Here is an 18,884-nt window from a genome sequence, read left to right on the forward strand (position 1 = left end):
GAAAAATTTGAATAACTTAAATTTTCGGCTTTGTGGTGGAAAGTTATAGAATAGCTGTCCTAAACCTGTTCTAAACATGTAGATCGAGACTCACAGATGTGTCGTTAAATCAATATTTGGTGGATCACTGCTTTCTAATAAATTGCTCAATCCTACCTTTAAACCATTATTTTTCAGCTTACTATAGTTTTCTATCGCTGCAGCAACTTGGGGGAGGGGCGTTAACACCTCAAAAATGCTTATTTCTCATACTCGAATGTATCACAATTAAAAGCCAAAGTTTAAAATTCAAGGAATGAAGTGCAAATATATGAGTAAAAAAGTCTCGTTTTTGCAAACGGATTGAGAATGCTATTAGTTTTCTGCAACACTTTTTTAGTACAGAGTTTACTTCTACCGTCACTCGTTTTTTGTTACCAAACTACCGGATGAGTCGACTCTCCTAATATAGTGACCTTAGATTAGATACAAACAAACCGTAAAGTTAAACAATTGAGCCAGTGAGAAGCAGAATGATGTAAGTGGCAAAATTGGAGATAACCAGTACAAATAGTAGGGGAACCTCTCCTATGTCCAGGGGCAAGAGATGGTACTAGTAGCCCTGGTAAGTGCTGCTGTACAGTATGATTTAGAAAAAAAAAATGAAAACCTACCTAGGACGTTATCTTTAAACGCGTTTTACGTAAAACTTGAAAATATCCACTTACATCCCTTAGCTTCTCACTGCCTCAATCGATATTTAAAGGTTTGGTAATTTTATGTAAGTTATATTAAAACATTTTACGTAAGCTCAACCATTTATATAAGTTTAAAACTTATGTAACTTTATGTAAATTTTAATGAAACATTTTACTCAAGTTTAGCAGTTCATGTAAATTGAAAAATTTGGTAACAAAATGAAAGTGTGAGTAAAACATGTCACTTAAGCTCAATAGTTCTTAAGACATTTCAGCTGGAGTAAGGGTCTTGTCAACAAGTAGTTACTAAAACAATTGCGCGAATACTAAATCACTTCTATATAACTCATGATCATTAAACGTGGTTTTCCTCTAAAAGACTTAGGATTTTGATTAAGCTGGGACCAAAATGAATAACTACAAACGAAGAGGTTAATGCTATTTCTGTCCTTGAACAGTCATTCAAGTGTGTACTTGATCGCAGATATGATAAAACAACTACTGGAAGTGTCGTTTTATTTATTTTTAATCTCTTTCAGCATTTGCAAGAAAATGCAAAAACATGGAAACGTTTATGGGATTACATTGCATGTTTTTTCAGAAAATTATCTCCGTATTAGTTAACCTGATTCTGTTTCAAGGACGTGATGAAATAAAATTTCGAGCATATTTAAAATCAATTTAAAATGAATGAAAGCTCGAGCCTTACTCGTATTGTTCAAGGTGTGAATAGCGTGTTGTTTACATTTTAATTCCTTCCGGCAAAAGGAAGAGTTGTTAGATCTCCAATGCTAAATATCTGAACAGACATCTATCCTTGTGGTTATTTTTTAACTCCCATAAAACATACGCGCAAACTCGATCTAACTTTCCTGCAAAGCCGGAAGTTATCAAAAAACCTTGAGTGCATATCGTACCGGAGAATGGATAGATTAGTAATGATAATATAGGCTTTTTGTTTGAATTCGGTTCGGAATCTTCAAGGACGTTATTAGCAAATGCTAATTAATGGATCGGAGGAAAAGGGCGTTGCATTTCAATGTACCGCAGTGAAAATGCATGGCTTTTCTAACTGGAGCGCAAAAATCGAGATGGAAAAAAAAATATATGGCTTGATTCATTTAGTGTCCAAACTTCCTTCGCAACAAGAAAGCTATCATTAGATTTTGTCAAGTTACAGCTTATTTTGTAATGCACATCGTAATAATAGGGTAGTTTTATAAAAATAAAAACGCTCTATCTTTTATAATTATTTTCCGGTTCACACTAATGAACACAGCACGAGAAAAGTAATTTCTCTTTTATTGGTACATATGGTGCACATTAATAATTATCCTTTGAATCAAGTGAAAAAAAGTCAATTGTTCAAATTGCGGCTGGGAGGCTTTATATAAAAATAACTTCAATTTCAAAACTCCTTCATATAATTAAAGTTATAATTTAGACCTTCTGTCATTATTGATTTTGTTGGTTGAAGTTGATAATGCCCTCCCCACTTCTTGCTCAATCCATTTTCACGGTTGAGACATTTTTATGTATATGTTTGCACTTGATTATTGGAATTTAAACTATGGCTTTAAATTGTTTTTTTTTTTTTCGATTATTGCGGAACATTATGTACCCTACTATGGTGTATCAACTTTCTAAAAGTTGTCTTGAATTTAAAAAATAATGACTTGTAGGCGTCGCAATCGTGACCGTACGGTCACACCAGCAACGCGAACAAATCATTATTTTTCAAACACATATTTTTTTTTAGAAAGTTGATGTTTTACATTATGACACATAATGGTTCCTTATAATCGAATATACCGCAATTAAAAGTCAAAGTTTGAAATTCTGAGAATAAAATGCAAATATACGCGTAAAAATGTCTCATTTGTGCAAACTGTAGATTAATGCATTCTACTATACAAATGAGAGTTAACAACGACATATTCTTACAGATTTAAGGGAATAATGTTCTCCTTTTCTCAAAGACGAGATAACGAAAGTAGATTATTTGTATCGGGGAATTAAATATTTATATTTTACTAAGAAAAGTGTAAACGCACAAAATTTGCTCGAAAACAAAGGTTACACTGCCACTTTTAACTTCTAAGAAGTAAAGTTTCTACGTCACGAAGATCGCACCATGCTCGGATAGAGAGAGGGGAGGGGTCATTAGGATCATGACCCCTAAACCGACCAAAGATAGCGTAAAACTACGCTTTGTGGATTTGCATTTAAAAAAATTCACCCCAAAACCCCCATATAAAGCAAAAAAAAAAAAAAAGGAGACTTATCCTTCCCCCCCCCTCCCTTCCTTAAATGACCCCCTCCAAAAACAGAACCTCGTATAAACTCACTCGTATGAAGAAAAATGAGCAATAGTAAACAAAATTGCGTAGAACGAAGTTTCCTCTTTAAACATGAGAACTAATATGTTTAATTTGTTGAGAAGGGGGATTAAATATTTAGTTTACCAAACTGCGGGCGGACGAAGGTCAATTTCTTATTGATACATTCAACTCACTATAAAACGACTAACAATAGCCTAAAAAGGCAGGATAAAGGGCTTAGAATGTAAATTGATTAGCCAAAACAATTTATCCCTCTCAATAAAAGAGATTGTAGTCCTTCCCCTCTCGTTTAGTTACTCTGAAACAATAACGAGCTTTCACTCTTAAAAGAGGAGCGGTGACCCAAAAGACGATGAAACTTGAAGGAACTTTAAGTAGGTGCCTCAAATGAAAATTGCCAACAAACCAAGATGATTAAAGTAAAGCACGTTGTAGCTACGTTAGATTTGATGAATAAATAACACTTGATGATCTCGCAAAAAAAAAAAGCGATAAGCTCAAAATGTTAACATTAATAAGGTTAATAGTTCCCCAACATATCCAATACAAAAGTTGTTCCTTAAAATAATTGTTTGGGGATTGAGCGCAGCGTGAACTTATTGTCTTGATTTTGATTTAATTTTTAAAAACATCTCGATTGAGTCCGCGGTAATGATATGAACGAAGAATAATTGAATACTTTCTGAAAAATGTGGACTTAAAAAATATTTCACTTCAAAGTCACCGAAATTTGACTAAACACAATGCCATGCGCTTCAAGGAACCCTTTTTTCTTCCGTTTCTAACAATAAATAGGTCACTGACAAAAGGATGAAAACCACTTATTTACGGAAAGCTTCAAAACAAAGCAAAATATAATTATGGTCATTAATTCCTATAAAAGAAAGCTCTTGCCCAAAATGTGACTATTTATAGCATAATGGAGGTTAAGCATTGTTTCTTCGGTGTTCTTTCGCAATATGTTTCCCAACCATGCATATTGTGTTACTGGAATCCTCGTTTTTATACTTGGGGAATAATTCTAGCATGCTTCGCCTGTTGTCACGATCGGTTATACTAAATGGCATAAAAAATATGGAAAATGTGCTTAACCCTTTGAGGTATAGTGGTTTTGTTTGAGGTTACCTGGCCCCCTTTCTTTTTAGCCAACCGACGTAGTGGCTTTATTAGTTGTTTAAAAAAAAAATATGTATACAGCTCTGAGAGGCTTCAGACGAAGCCTCTGTGCCCTTGCGCCTTCAAATGGTAAAAAAAGAAAAAGTTGCTTTTTGCTTTTGAATAATAAGGGTGCATTTATATATATTCTGTACCTTGAAGCTACTAAGAAACATTTTGATTATGAGATTATTGAAGACTTTTGCTGTGAAGTACTATAAAAATTATAAAAATGGAAATTATGGAAAGTAATCTAAACCTCGTAGTAAAGTAATAGATTTGTGGTATGTTCGATATCTCTAACTGCTAAGGTAGGGCGCATATCTCAACAGTTAGTAAAGGTATGGCTCATAATTAGTCAAGGTACGGCACACACCCTTGTATGCAGACAATGTATGGAAACGTTCATGTGGAATATTCATGCATATACATTGTCTTCATATTTGGATATAACATTTCGAAATTCTCCAATGGAAGTACATTTCTTGTTCATTTTCAGATTTTCAGAATAGCAACGATTCTTATTACAATTAAATCAATATTAATGTAAATATGTAAACAAGTTGAGAAAAAACTGATAATCTCAACTTTCTTCCAATATTGTTCGTATTTGAAATAAGAATATCCTATTAACTGAATAATATCGTCCGATGTCTGAATTTCCAAGTAAAAATTAATGTTTTGAAAAATAGTTTTTCATAATCTATAAATTAACAAAATGCTTCTTAAAACATTATTATTGACTCAAAAAATTCCTAAACATCTATTATCTTTGTTTTCCCAGAAAACTTCTTTTACATAAACCATTTTTTATCCCGGCGTGAAAAATAAAGGGCATTTTGCTGCCTCATTTGCAATTGCTGTGACGCATCAATATTTTTATCTTAAAAATTGATTACAATACCACAGCCATTCGCAGAACAACGTAATGGAATTCCAGTTACCACATGACACAAATCCAACATTTTTTGCCACATTCATAAAAGCATGGAATGCATGATGCTGTATAATTACTTCAACAAAATACTCCTAGATTTCAAATGTAAACATTTCTGATCCGATAATATTTAGATTTTTTGTTTTGAACTAGACACATGGCATTGTTTTCCCGAAAATAAAGAAGTTTGACACTTTGAAATTCCGTTTTTGTGTCCTTGGATACTGAACTGAGTAATGCCTGCCGAATTACCCACCAACGAATGAATCTGAAGACAGCGAAGATGCTGAAGTGGCAATGCTTGCTGCTTGGAATGCGGGATCCAACCCTGGATGAACAGTTTGGAATGAATCCAATTCTGTGACGAGCTAAACACTTAGCAGCGGAAGCAACCCTATTCAGATACAGAATAGACTGACGAGATTTTTTTTTTTAGGTACACACACCTCTGAGCTCATAAAGCTGCAATGGTTATTTTGGTACACTAGAGGCAGCCCCCCCCCCCCCCCCGAGTCAGAAAGCCACTCGCTGGTATCTCTGCTTACGATTAAACTGCCTGCTCTAAAAATCACGAAATTGAAAGGTTACTGTCTGCCGTTTACTGGGGTTAATTTCAAGCTATTTGCGTTTTTAAACAAAGAATATGAAACGCATTAGTGTTTTTAGAACAGCTCGGTGTTACGTTTATGCAAGACTATTTGAGCATGTGCTTAAGTTCCACAAAATATGAATTTTCAGTGAACAAAAACAAAAATACTACACATTTCTTATACATCATCAAATTAACTCAGATTTATAAAATCTTTCTGTCATTGCAATTATTTCAAGAAAGGAAGTTTAGCATATATTAAAAGACGATTACTTCAGACAGTGTGGTAATTAATTTTGCAGTAAGTTTGCGTCCTAAGCCAGGCCCCTAAGGCAGAAATACATAAAATACACCGTAAATACACCATAAATGACTAAGCTTGCCGGTGTATTTTTTTATGTAGGTAATTAATATTTGTTGTCTGTAAGAAACACATTCAACGGAATAGTAGAACTAAAACATGTTTTCATTAATATAGTTCCATTATTAATTTACCTTAATATTCAGTGAGAAGAAATTCTAACTGCATTAAGAAATCTGTCAATTGTTAACAGAGTATATTTAACATATATAACCGAAAAATCCATTATTTTAAGAAATGTATTTGATTACTCTTGTTTTTTAACATGAGTTTAACATTCATATTGACATACAGTCATTTCATGAAATAAACATTTAACTATAGTTACATTTGTTGTCTGTGAAAACTGTAGAAATATAATCTATAAATATATAGGGAAAGGGGGCACATGTGAGCATGATATGTTTTACTAGGATTACGTCAAGCAAAAAACCTTTAAAAATTCTCAAGTAATTGCAGTACTAGTTTTACTTTTTAAGCAAATTTTCAGAGCAAGGAGCCAGTTTATGTTCCTGTGGTGACAGCTTCTTGGTTTTAGCAGATGCTGATGTACTTTTATCACGGTCTTCTTCGTGTAAAAACATATTTTTAACTAATTAATAAGCTAAATTTAATTATTGCAAACCATTATACAGACACTCATGTAAATTCATGACAATGTTTAAATTTTGTAATTAAAATTAGAATTCTTTATTTTTGAAAATTAGTTTTAAGGTATATGCCGGGGCACTTATGAACGCAACATGTAGGGGCTCACGTGAGCAGTTCCCATATCCTCTCCGCAAATATAAATATTAGTGTAGGCTTATTGTAAGTGTTAAAAGAGATGTAGAGATTGATAATTATTATTTTGCTGCAATCAGTTGGTAAATTTATTGTCAATTATTATTACATAATTGCTAATTATTTATTTTATTATTTTTTTTAATTCGTTAATTACTAAATAGTTGCTAAAAATTTAGTGGTACGTAATATGTGCAAAGAAAATAAAGACAAAATATATTTCTTTAAATAAAAACTGAAGTTTAGAAACATTTTAAGATTCATCATCATATTCTGTATGAAGCTTAAACGCACAATATGACAAGAACATACTTTACATAATAAAACATTATTTTTATTGTTTAGTCCTATAAGATTTTTTTCTTGTCAATCCATTGATTAGAACATGCTATGAAACTTGAAAATTTGACAGTGAACAGAGTTCTATGATTCAGAAAAAACATTTTCTTAATGACAGCTACTGTAAAATTCAAAGTGGCATAGTATAGGATACAAACCCTTGAATTTAATTAGTATATAAGTATATGCTTCATTATAACGAGTTTATCGTTGAAATATGATGCTCGTCCTGCATTTTTTCAATCGTGTGCCCCAAGCTTGTTCACATCTGCCCCCTATAGGAGCACATGTAAACAATTGAAGACATTTTTTAAAAATTCCATAAAATATAGAAATATTTTTTTTTTAATCTGAAAATTTTCCATGGCACAGAGAAAGGACTATTCAATCATGGGGACCCTTTTTCTGTGAGAAAGTGAAAACATTTTCTGAGAAATTAAGAAATGAAAGAAAAAAAATGTTCACATGTGCCTCATTTTCCCCTATTTAAAAATGGAAGTTGATTTGTGTGGGTGTGTGTGTCTGTTCCTCACGATCCACGGTTTAGGTCAAAATTTTACCAAATTTGGCAGAGAGGTCCTTTGATGCTCAGGAATTCACATAGAGAAGTGTTCGCCCTGCTACAGGGAACCCCCCACCCCTCCATAGGGAGTTTCCTTATACAAATCCAGTTTACGTCGAAACTTGACACAAAGGTCCTGTGATGCTCAGGAATTAATACAGGTTTTTTTGTTTTTTTTTTTTTTAACTCCGATGGGGGGGGGGGTTGAACCCTCCCCTGTTCCATTCTGCTTGTTGGTTTCTACTAATATCAGCATCATTCAATTTTATAGAAGTGAGATCAAAATCCCCTGAAAATTATCGGTTTAGATTTTTTTGAGGTAAAGAAGAGTAGTTCGCACATGTATAGACCTCAGGAATAAAAAGATAGCAGTTTTTCACACAAATTATAACTACACTATGGTAATAGAATTTCCTGTATTGAAATATTGATTTTTATCATAAGCATAATCAATTAATCTCATCGTTCAATTTTTTATGCCTCCTCTTTCCAAAAATCATTTACGGTACTTCCAAACTACCAAAAAACGGTTTCCAAAATACGATAATTTTCATGCAATTAGCAATTGTAAAAAAAGTTCATATTTCTTAATTAACAATTGGCTATATGAACAGAACTCCATTACATGCATCCATCTCTGCTTTTTTTTTTCTTTTTTTCAGGAATTCTTCAAAAAACGATAAAAGTAAAAACATTTTTTTTTAAATTCCAACATAACTTCTAAATTATGTTGGAATTTTAATTGCATTTTCAACAATTCAGTACATCCATGAAGCTTCTACACTGTTAAAAAATTTCCGGAAAATTTACGGTAATTGTTACCGGCATCCATGTTGCCAGTAACTATTACCGTAAAAATCAAATGTTACTGTAAAATTTTACGGTGTCCTCGGTAGGCCACAACAACCAATTGGCGCTGGGATCGCTTATTTCTCCGGTATAAATTACCGTAAAAATCAGCGATGCGTTAAGTCCGCCATTTTAAAGTAACAATTACCAGAAAATCTTCCTGAATTTTTAACAGTGTAGGGAAATGTTATAACTTTTAACAGTGACATATTAGATATACATTTGAACAGAGAATTTAAGCATCATGAAATTGAAAATTTAAGACTCAAGTCAATAATTTATCGCTGTATACTCTGAAAAAGACCAGGTTTGAAACTCGAAAAAAAGAGCATCACCTGCTTAAAAACGATGGCACATAACACGAAGATATATTAGTTCATGGGAAGACATTCATTTTATGTAAGACTAATTTATAATATGCCACCACATGTTTCGATGATTTTCTCATTTATTTTTTTTTTAAACTTTGCAACTGACGGTTACTTTCAGAAAAAGTTTTTTTTTTTTCCTTCTCTCTTTTCCCCGCATTTCTCTTGATTTGTTAGATGTCTTGATGGGAAATAAAGTCTCTATTCAAGTTATTTGTGTCGCTCTCTTTATAAATTATGGAGCATATTAATAACTATTTTGATTTCCGAAAAGCAATGATGAACATCTGTTTTCACAAGTCATAATATTTGAGTTAAAGTAAACAACATCTTTTTTTTCTTTTTTACTTAGATGTACATTAATAATGCTAATATAAAGACAACCAGTTTTGATTTAGCAGATTTCATGCGAAATAAGTAACATTTCTCAGTAATCTATATATTTTTTCGGTTAAGAATTACAAAGCATTCTTTTAATTAATTTATTTATTTACATTTGAATTACATAAAAATATAAAAAAGAGAAGTAAATTGACAGTAGTTTTAAGGAATATACAAAATTTCAAACTAATGTTTAAAATGTAGGTCTATGCTAGTTTCAATTTTTGCATAGCGAAAACTACTTTGAGTAAATTATGCTGTAACAAAGATTACGTTATATGTTTCTCAGCTCTGTCAAGAGGTCATGCATTTAACAGAAGTGCCCCCGAAAAATCACTGAGATCCCTTAAAAACGAGATTCCCCCTCCCTCCCTCACAAAAGGGAATATTGCGCCTTAAAGTAACCCACTTAAAATTTCAATGGCTCTCTTTCTAGATGTCTCTGTGTCTGGACCTCTGTGACACGCATACCTAGACCGTTCGGCCGATTTTCATGAAATTTGGCACAAAGTTAGTTTGTAGCATGGGAATGTGCACCTCGAAGCGATTTTTTGAAAATTCGATTTATTTCTTTTTCTATTCCAATTTTAAGAACATTTTCCCAAGTAAAATTATCATAAGATGGACGAGTAAATTACCAATGGGCAAGCCAATTGGCGAGAAATTTATCATACATTTGTAAATATACAGGCGAACCAAAAGACCTTTTAACTTTCTACTACGAGCAAAGCCGTGCAGGTACCACTGGCATCAAATAACTCTGGAAACAGCAGGCAAAAGCTTCAAGATGATCAACAATATTAGTTTCTAGCAAAGCGCTGTCATAGATTGAATAAGTAAAGAAGAGACAAGTCGAAAAATAAGAAAGAAAACAAAAAGCTAGTTGAAAGTTGTTGTGTTTCCTCGTTGGCAAGTCTCCACGCAGCTTGGTTATTTTAAACTCCAAATTGAATGAAAGTTTTTACATGAAGTTCTAGCATTCAGTAGTAGTTCTAGATTTTTCAGACCCGAGGAGGATTTGAACTCGTTTCTTTCAATCTCAATTTTACCAAGTAATGCGGTATTTTTATCACACGAGTTTTCAAGTTATAAAAATAATATTTATTGTTGTTTTAATTAATTACCAAATACCTACTTCTCACAGATGGGTCATTCTTCAAAAAGTGTAATATTTCTGTCACACGACTTTTACAGTAAAAACTTTATGGAACAATTCATTTAACAATGATTTTTAATTTCATCAAAAATATATCTATTTAAACCTGCCAACAATTTTTTAATAATAATTTTTATTTAGGTATATTTTTGGTTCACAACATGTGAATTCTCACCTCCGTGGCATGTCACACACCTTGTGTGACTGTTTATGTTGCTTAATAACTTGTTTAATTAACAGTATATACCTATTTATCGATTTTTCCTTTCACAAGTGTCTCAAATACTAATTGTTTAAGTATATTTAATTTTTCAATATTGTGTTTTAGTTCGTTTTAGTAGTACAAGAAGTCATGTCACACAATTGATTCTCACCTCCATTACCTAAACAGTAAATGCCATTCCTCATTAACACGTGGCAGTAATGACATCGAATTTTATTTTCCATGATACAAGGGAGCCCCCTTGTTTATTTTCAGCCATAGTTGAAGTTGTGCGATTTTTGTCGAAAAGCAAAAATATAGATTTTGCTTCAAAAACTTAGTATGGTTATTCTGACTTCTCACCTCCGTGAACTTGAATTTCAGGGATGTAAATTAATGCAAAAAAAGATGTGAACATGTTTTGATGTACTTAACATGTGCAGATAGTAGCAAAGAAGAAAAAAAAAATATTTCCTTGAACAATGTATCCATTAGTCCTATATTAATGTAAAATTCCTCACCTCCGAGAATCTCACCTCACTTCCGTGACCGACCTTATCAATGTCATTATTTCTGAGGTGAAAATTAATGATGGAGGAGAAATACACATCAATAATAGGAATTCTACCAAAATTAAAAATTGCCAGTGTATCCTTAAATTTACTAAATACTATTTTTAACATACATTTGAAACTACTAATTAAGTCGTATTTTAATTAAGAAGACCTTAATATTATATTCCCACTAGTCATTAAAATAGCTGATCTTTTGCACAATTAACAAAATTACTACTTTGATATTAAATTGGCCTCGATTTTTAACCATTAAAAGTTTTTATATATATTTTTTTTTATTTCTACGTCTAAGGCATTTTTTTATTATTTTTTTATTTATGAGTAAAATAATTGGAACGTAGCTGGGCCATTGTTTATGGTTACTTCTAGTAGGTAACACTTTTATTAGAACGGAAAAAATGAAAACAAAAGGTTTCGAAATTGAAAAAAATTTGCGTTCAAAAGTTACATTTTCTGGAGAATGACCCATATACTTAACCAGAGCTAAAAACTATGTTCATGGAAGCTAACTCTTATATTTTAAAAACAAATTACGTAAAACATTACTTTTATCAGTATCACTCATCTGAAAAGTTACATCTGTTAAACAAAATATTATTTTGAAACATTTATTAATATTTTCCGGCCCTGAAATCCCTCTAATCAATGATTAGTATCTTCCGTCGTTGATTTATTGATCTGTTTTGCACGAGCTAGATATTAATTAAATATTACTATCTTGCTACCGTGATTTCAATTTTATTACATTTTTAGTAAGAAGTAAAAATGACGCAATTTTAAAATAGAGGAAATGTTTCGATACTAGCATTGTGTTCGTTCTGCTTGTTATTATCATCTATGCCATAACAAACTGGTTATCTATTTATGCAATGCTAGAATTTAAATGAATTCTATTCTCCGAAACATTTCTCTTGTGCAAATTTAATTTCACATTTGAAAGAGGAAGTAACAGGAACAAATTAAAATACGAATATGAAAGCAAATTAGTTATGGTTAACTATTGTGAAACATAAAATTGTTGAATTAAAATTGCATTGCTTTCCATATTACATAACTATTTAAAAGATTTCATTATGCGCTAGTCCATTTATTTTTTATTTATTTATTTTTTTTTTCAGAAATTTAGAGAGCGTTTACATACTGCAGACTAATTAAATGTACCGACATTTACAGTTAATTTTCAGAAGTATTCAAGTTTAACCATTTTATCTACATGAACATGATCCATTCGAATCTTCCTTTTACGTTGCAAACAATCCCTGGTATGTGGCACCGTTTAGCGATCTCCTTCAGTTTAAAAAGAATTAAACTGCATTCCAATGAACTTCTTTTCCTCATCATACCCAGAACAACTCAATTTCGACGCTGAAAAATTTAATTTGCTCTCTCGTCTTTTTTTTTTTTTTTTTTTTTTTTTGCATGCAAATTTTTGTTAAGTACTAGTTATTCTGACTAATGTTTGAACTGCATCTTCGACGCTCTTTCACAACTTCATGGAGTTTTTATTCTGATTGTTTTAATTATTGTAATGTATTATTCTATTTTAAATACAATTTTATTTTATTTAAAAAAATATTTATTTAGTTTTCATTTATTTATTTAGTTATTTTTTTTTTTTTTTAAATCTTTACACTCAGTAGTCCACTTCCTTGATCAGATAACTATGAATCTCACAAGACTTCATTTTTTTTTATACTGAATAATTGAAATGCACCCTGATAATTTTGATTGAGATGCTAGATCTACCTTTTGTCGAGTTAACTGTTGGGTACCTTCATCTGTAGATTTCAATTTGTGATTTTTGTTTTGATGAGATATTCTCTCGTAAAGCTTGTCTTGACTACAGCCAACCAATCAAGCCCTTGCAAATCCAAATGTCAATTTTGTTCAATAGCTTTTTCGTTTTCCGGATTATACACATACAGCCCACTTTCTTGGATGGTAAGGTTGTCGACTCTACACTTGAATATATCTAAAGTTAATAAGGAACAAGTTGGCTACAAAAATTTGCTAGTGTGTCAGAATAGCATGCACAAGAAAATGGAACTGCGAGAAAAAATGAGAGTATCTTTTTAGCATATACCTCCATCAAGTTTCTCATTTTTATATCAATGATGAATTTAAAAACCTAAACATAATCTTAAACTAATAAAAATATCAATGCAAGCTTTTCATTACAAATGTTAAATCATTTTTACAAAGCAATGAAGATGAAGCAAACTTTCTTTTCATAATTTTGAAGCCCTGATCCAAGATTGTAAATGAAAACCAATAAAAACAAACTGGCATTATTTTCATAAATATAGGTGCTGTCTGAGATCAGCGAAAAAATTAGAAATTTCTAAATCGCGTGTTAGGCAATTTTAATCGCACATCTTAGAATGAGACATGAAAAAAAAAAAGATCAACTAAAACAGTGGAAAAAATTCAAACTCAATAAGCCATTTCCTTCATTTCAAAATTAGTCCATTTCTATTTGCAGCCAAACAAAGATCTATTTTCATTTCTTACGCTGTATTGAATATTACAGCGGGGAAATATTTTCAAATGAAAAAAGAAGGAAAAATAGAAAGAAAGCAACTTCGTGAGACCTGCTGGAGGGGGTTTCTGGTCTTTGTGTGTTGCCACGCGCTACTTTCACTTTCACCTTTTTAACTTCATTGATAAAAACTATGATCTTGTTCAAGAACGAATTCTAACCCTCTCGGCCTCTAGACGTTCTAATTTCTTCGATAGTAACATCAAACCCAGTTAGGACGTAAGATTTCTCATTCCATGAGCCTGCAGGTTCTCATGTTCAATATTTATTAAGCAATAACGAATAAGGTCACAGATCGAAGTGTCAGTAGGTCTCAATACTTTGAGCATTTTAACAAGACTTTATTTTGAGACTTTCAAGTTTTTGATGAATAAACTAGCTTCCCCAACCCCCAAAAAATCGAAGCGATTTTTTTTTTTTTTTTTTTGCAGAAATAACGCGATCCGTGTAGTTTTTATTTTATTATTTTTTTTTTTTTCGCAGCACCAAATAAGTTGTTGCTAAGGGTCCAAGCGAAGAATAAGTTAAAGAATTTTAGTTTTTGGTACTAAATTAGTCTCTTTGTTACTATCCTCGCTAACCAAAGAGGCGAAAACATTGTCTTTTGAAACTCTAAACAAACTTTTTACTAGCAACCCATGTTACGAATGAATTAACAAAATTTGTTTTAGAAGTAAAAACGTTTTTTGCTGCATTTCTACTACCTCTAAAGTTGCCCAGGAAGTCATACTTTCAGCTTACTGTGATGTGAATGAAATATTCACCTTAGCTAGCACTCGATTATGTTTACATATATAAACTTCTCAATATATCATTATCTCTATTTACTTTGGGGAAGTGTTTGTGTGTGCGTGTTTTCCAACTCCTATAAGCGCAGTTATTATGAGAATTATACAAATCAGTAATCACATTTTATTTTTATGAATAAGAATAATGTTGATTAGGAGTTTTTTCAATACATGTATTCCATAAGCAAGCTTAAAAAGAAATAATGCTATCATTAATTTTTATCATTTGCTATTGTGTTCATTAAATACTTTTGCTTTTCTTTGAATATTTGTTTCTTTTGACTACTAATTTGTTAATTTTTCCTCGATTATATCCTCAATGATGCATTACATATTTCTATTAGTTTTTTGAAATCAATAAAGCGTCACTGTAGAAAGGCATACATTTAAAAAAAAAAATCAAAAACACAATGATATCGTCAGTACATTTCAAAAAGTGTAGCTTTTTGATGAACGTAGTTATAAACATTAAAGTTAAGCTATTTGAAAAATCGGCGTCCATATTACACATGCTATTAGTTATCTGTTGGATTTTTTTTCTTATGTTAAGCTTTGTGCATCTAATTTACTGACATGGCAAAATAATACGGACATAGAAGTAGAAACAAGTTAATGGTTTCCCAATGGTTCAAATTCAAGGATTTTTTAACTTGAAAAGTTAACACACTATTATTGAGAATTTAATTATTTTTTTTTTACTATTTTAGGCAATGAATGGGAATAAAAATGGGAATAAATGGGTTCAAAATCACATTACATTTAATAAACATGTTCAAAGTCAGCAATTATTTCGTGAAATCACAAAATACACTCATGTCCATAAATTAAGGATAATGAAGTTCAAGCAAAGAAAAAGACAGAAGCAAAACAAATTTTACTTATTTATAAAGTTTATTTATTAAACAAAATGTAAAGAGCAAAAAAGATGCTATATGTTTGACATAATTAATAAAAATTGTGATCTTTACTCCCCGGAGCAAATTTCAAAAAAGAACCTATTTACAAAAAACAGTATAACATGGTTTATACGGAGTATGTCTCCCGGACGATACAATACAGGCCGTACAACTCCTAGACATGCTGAATACCAAATTATCAATGTGGTCTTGGGGAATATTACACCATTCATCAAGCAATGCCCTCCGAAGTTCCGGAAAACATGTGGGAGGGGGTTAAAGGGCTGCAATTCGTCGGCCAAGCACGTCCCACAAATGCTCTATTGGATTCATGTCCGGTGATTATGCGGCCTATCCATACGGGTGATATCCTTCGATTGAAGGCATTCGTCTACAATGTTTGCACGGCTGGGACGGGTGTTGTCATCCATAAACAGAAATTCAGCACCCATGGCGCCCCGAAACAAACGTGCATGATGTTCCAGAATGACATCCCGATAGATGTAGCCTGTCATCGTTACACTCTGAACATGCAGGTCAGTTCTGGAACCAAGAATAATTCCTCCCCAAATGAGCCATCCTGCACCAACGTAACGGTGTCGTTCAATGCTGTTCTCTTGGTAGTAACAGGTACCTGGCGCTCCAGCGAGAATCAAACTGCAAACTAAACCTGCCCTCGTCGGAAAACATCACACAAAACCACTGTTGCGGTGTCCACAAAGCATGCTCTTTACTCCAGGCAAATCGCAGACGACAATGCGTTGCGGTAAGTGGAACACATCTGACAGGCCTACGAGTATATAAATCAATGCGCCCTAAACGTCTGTACACGATCTGCCTTAAACCGTCGTACCGGTAGCTGAAGAAAGCTAACGAGACAAGTCTTATGTTTGTGTTCCGTCTGTTTCTTTTGGCATTAACTGCAAAGTACCGGTCCTCATTCGGCGTTGTAACTCGGGGGCGACCTATACCATCGACTCACATTACCATCGTCTTAGAATCATTTCCAAAGCCTGGAGATAAAACTCTTGGCGATTCCAAGTTCCTCGGATACTTCCAGCTAGATACGTCGACATTCCAGTCGTCTGATAATTCTACCACGTGAAAAATCTTCCAAAACGCTTCCTTTTTTTTTTTTTTTTTTTTTTTGTCGTGTCCATGGACAATTAAATGGCTCCGTGTGTCTTTAAGACTGCGTCCGCTAGCTGCAACGCATCTGTGCTGTAGAGGACCTCTCGAAGTTCTGAAGCCAGTGGCACCATACCCAGCTGCAGAACATGTGGGATAAGGGCCGGGCACTCAAGAATGTGATCCGGAGTCAGTTGGACATCGGTGCAGTTCTTGCAGGGAATATAAGTTCTCGTTTTGTCGGGAAGAATTTTCATCCCTTTATAGTGGTTTGTTCTTAATCTTGCAATTGTAGATGTTAGGATTCTGGGGTAATCAAAGTCGGTGATGAGGATAAGCCCCTCATCACAGCATTAACATACAGAATACACAGCATACAGAAAGGTATGTGGCAGAAGTCTATGTTTTGCGACAGCATTTGAGTCTGCTAGCGTGATGGTGGTGCAAGGTTTGCCAATGTTTCTGCCTTCTTTTGCTAGGGAATCCGCACACTCATTCCTTTGTGCCATAACTATGCAGTTATTTCACTGAAAGGCTGTTAAAGCGCTTGTGAACAATTTTACTTTTTTGCCACCGTTCCTTATATACCCCTCTCTTACACTCTCGTCACTGTGACGTACCACACGCGCCATCTGGTGGTTTCCTGTAAGTTACATATTCTTCTTCAAGATGTGTGTGATAATTGGTACATATACCTTCAAGTCTGTGTCACAGCGAAGGAGGTGGGGGGGAAACACCCCCCAGAGGCATTGGTTTTAACATAAATGCAAATTCTAATACAATAGTTCATGCATATGAAAGGGCTGTTTTGATCAAAATAACCCTTTCAGAAGGCATTTTTGATTTTAAAAAAAAACACTCCAAAAGGTATTTTAGATCAACTCCCCACCAGAAGGTATTTTGATCAAAAAAAAAACCCTCCTGTAGATATTTTTGCTCAAAAAAACCCTCCAAAAAGTATTTTTAATCAAAAAAAAAACTCTCCAGAAAGTAGTTTTTTCCTAATAGATCCGAGCACGGTATTTTTTTGTACTCTATTTGTAAATAAAAATCATAAAGATATATTGTATCAAAATGAAACCCTCACATAAATCTCCCTAATAAAGCAATAAAATGTTTCCCTTTTAAGTTACATTTTTAGAATCTTTACATACAAGGTGTTGCTCAGAAAAAGACCACACATTTAAAGCTCTAATAAAGAAAGTGATGCAGTTGATTTTTTTTCAGTAAGTTACCGCCATATAGCCAAGGCTAAGGCAGAAATAAATGAAATACACCGCCAGCTCAGTCATTCCAGCCGAGGACTGCAGTTTCGTGCTTATTAGCACTCATCAGCCCGGCATAGGAAGTGACTGAGCTGGAGGTGGAAAACCTCCAAGGAAGCCAAGAGTACCAAACAAACTGGTACTGGTAGCTGGAGGTACGTACTGGAGGAGGGTATATGTACCAAAACACGATTCACACAGGTTGTGAGGAGATCAAACACGCTATATATGACCCGTGTTTTGGCATGTATGCATTCAAGAAATTATTTCCCTACCCCATCAAGAGTTCTAATTTTACACAAAGCTTTATTGACTTTATTTTGTAAAAATAAAAATTTAAAAAAGAAAAATTAATTTTAATTTTGACATCTTGAATTCAAATTATGTTTTTCGCAATCACGAGTGAGTGTATGTAGGCGTGTGTGTTTGTGTGTGGGGGGTATGTGTGTTTGTGTGTAGGGGTATGTGTGTGTAGGCATGTGTGTTTGTGTCTGTGTGCTGGCATAAGTGTGTGGGTAGTTATGTGTATGAATGTGTGTGTGGGGGGGGGGTATGTGTATTTGTGTGTAGGCATATGTGTTTGTGTCTGTGTGCAGGCATGAATTTGTGGGTAGTTGTGTGTATGTGTTTGTGTATGTGTGTGTGTGCGCGTGTAGTTGTGTATGTATGCGCGTGTGTGTAGGACATGGATGCAACCTGGAGACGGCTTTCGCTATAGTAGCAGCATCGTGAGGACCCGGTCGACGGTGATGGTGCGGAGGGTGGCGGTGGGAAAATAAAATGATAGGACATCAAAACAGTCAAGTGAGAACAATAAGCAATCGTGATTGCTCAAAAAAAAATGACGATTTATACAGCAACATAAAAGTTCACTATATTTTTCTTTCTTTTTTTTTTCCAAACTTTACCGGTCCTCGTGCCAAAAAAGGTCGAGAAACGCGGTGATAAAGTATATTTGATCCAAGGAATTGAAATTTTGCTTAGAACTTCTT

General features: G+C 33.4%; 1 protein-coding gene across 2 annotated transcripts in view; it reads left to right on the forward strand.

Moving 5' to 3' along the window:
- Positions 1 to 18,884, forward strand: part of LOC129218507 (putative defense protein 3) — an 84,158-nt gene that overhangs the window by 53,181 nt on the left and 12,093 nt on the right. The window lies entirely within an intron of this gene.

Source organism: Uloborus diversus, chromosome 3 (genome assembly GCF_026930045.1).
Source record: "Uloborus diversus isolate 005 chromosome 3, Udiv.v.3.1, whole genome shotgun sequence".
Lineage (NCBI taxonomy): Eukaryota > Metazoa > Arthropoda > Arachnida > Araneae > Uloboridae > Uloborus > Uloborus diversus.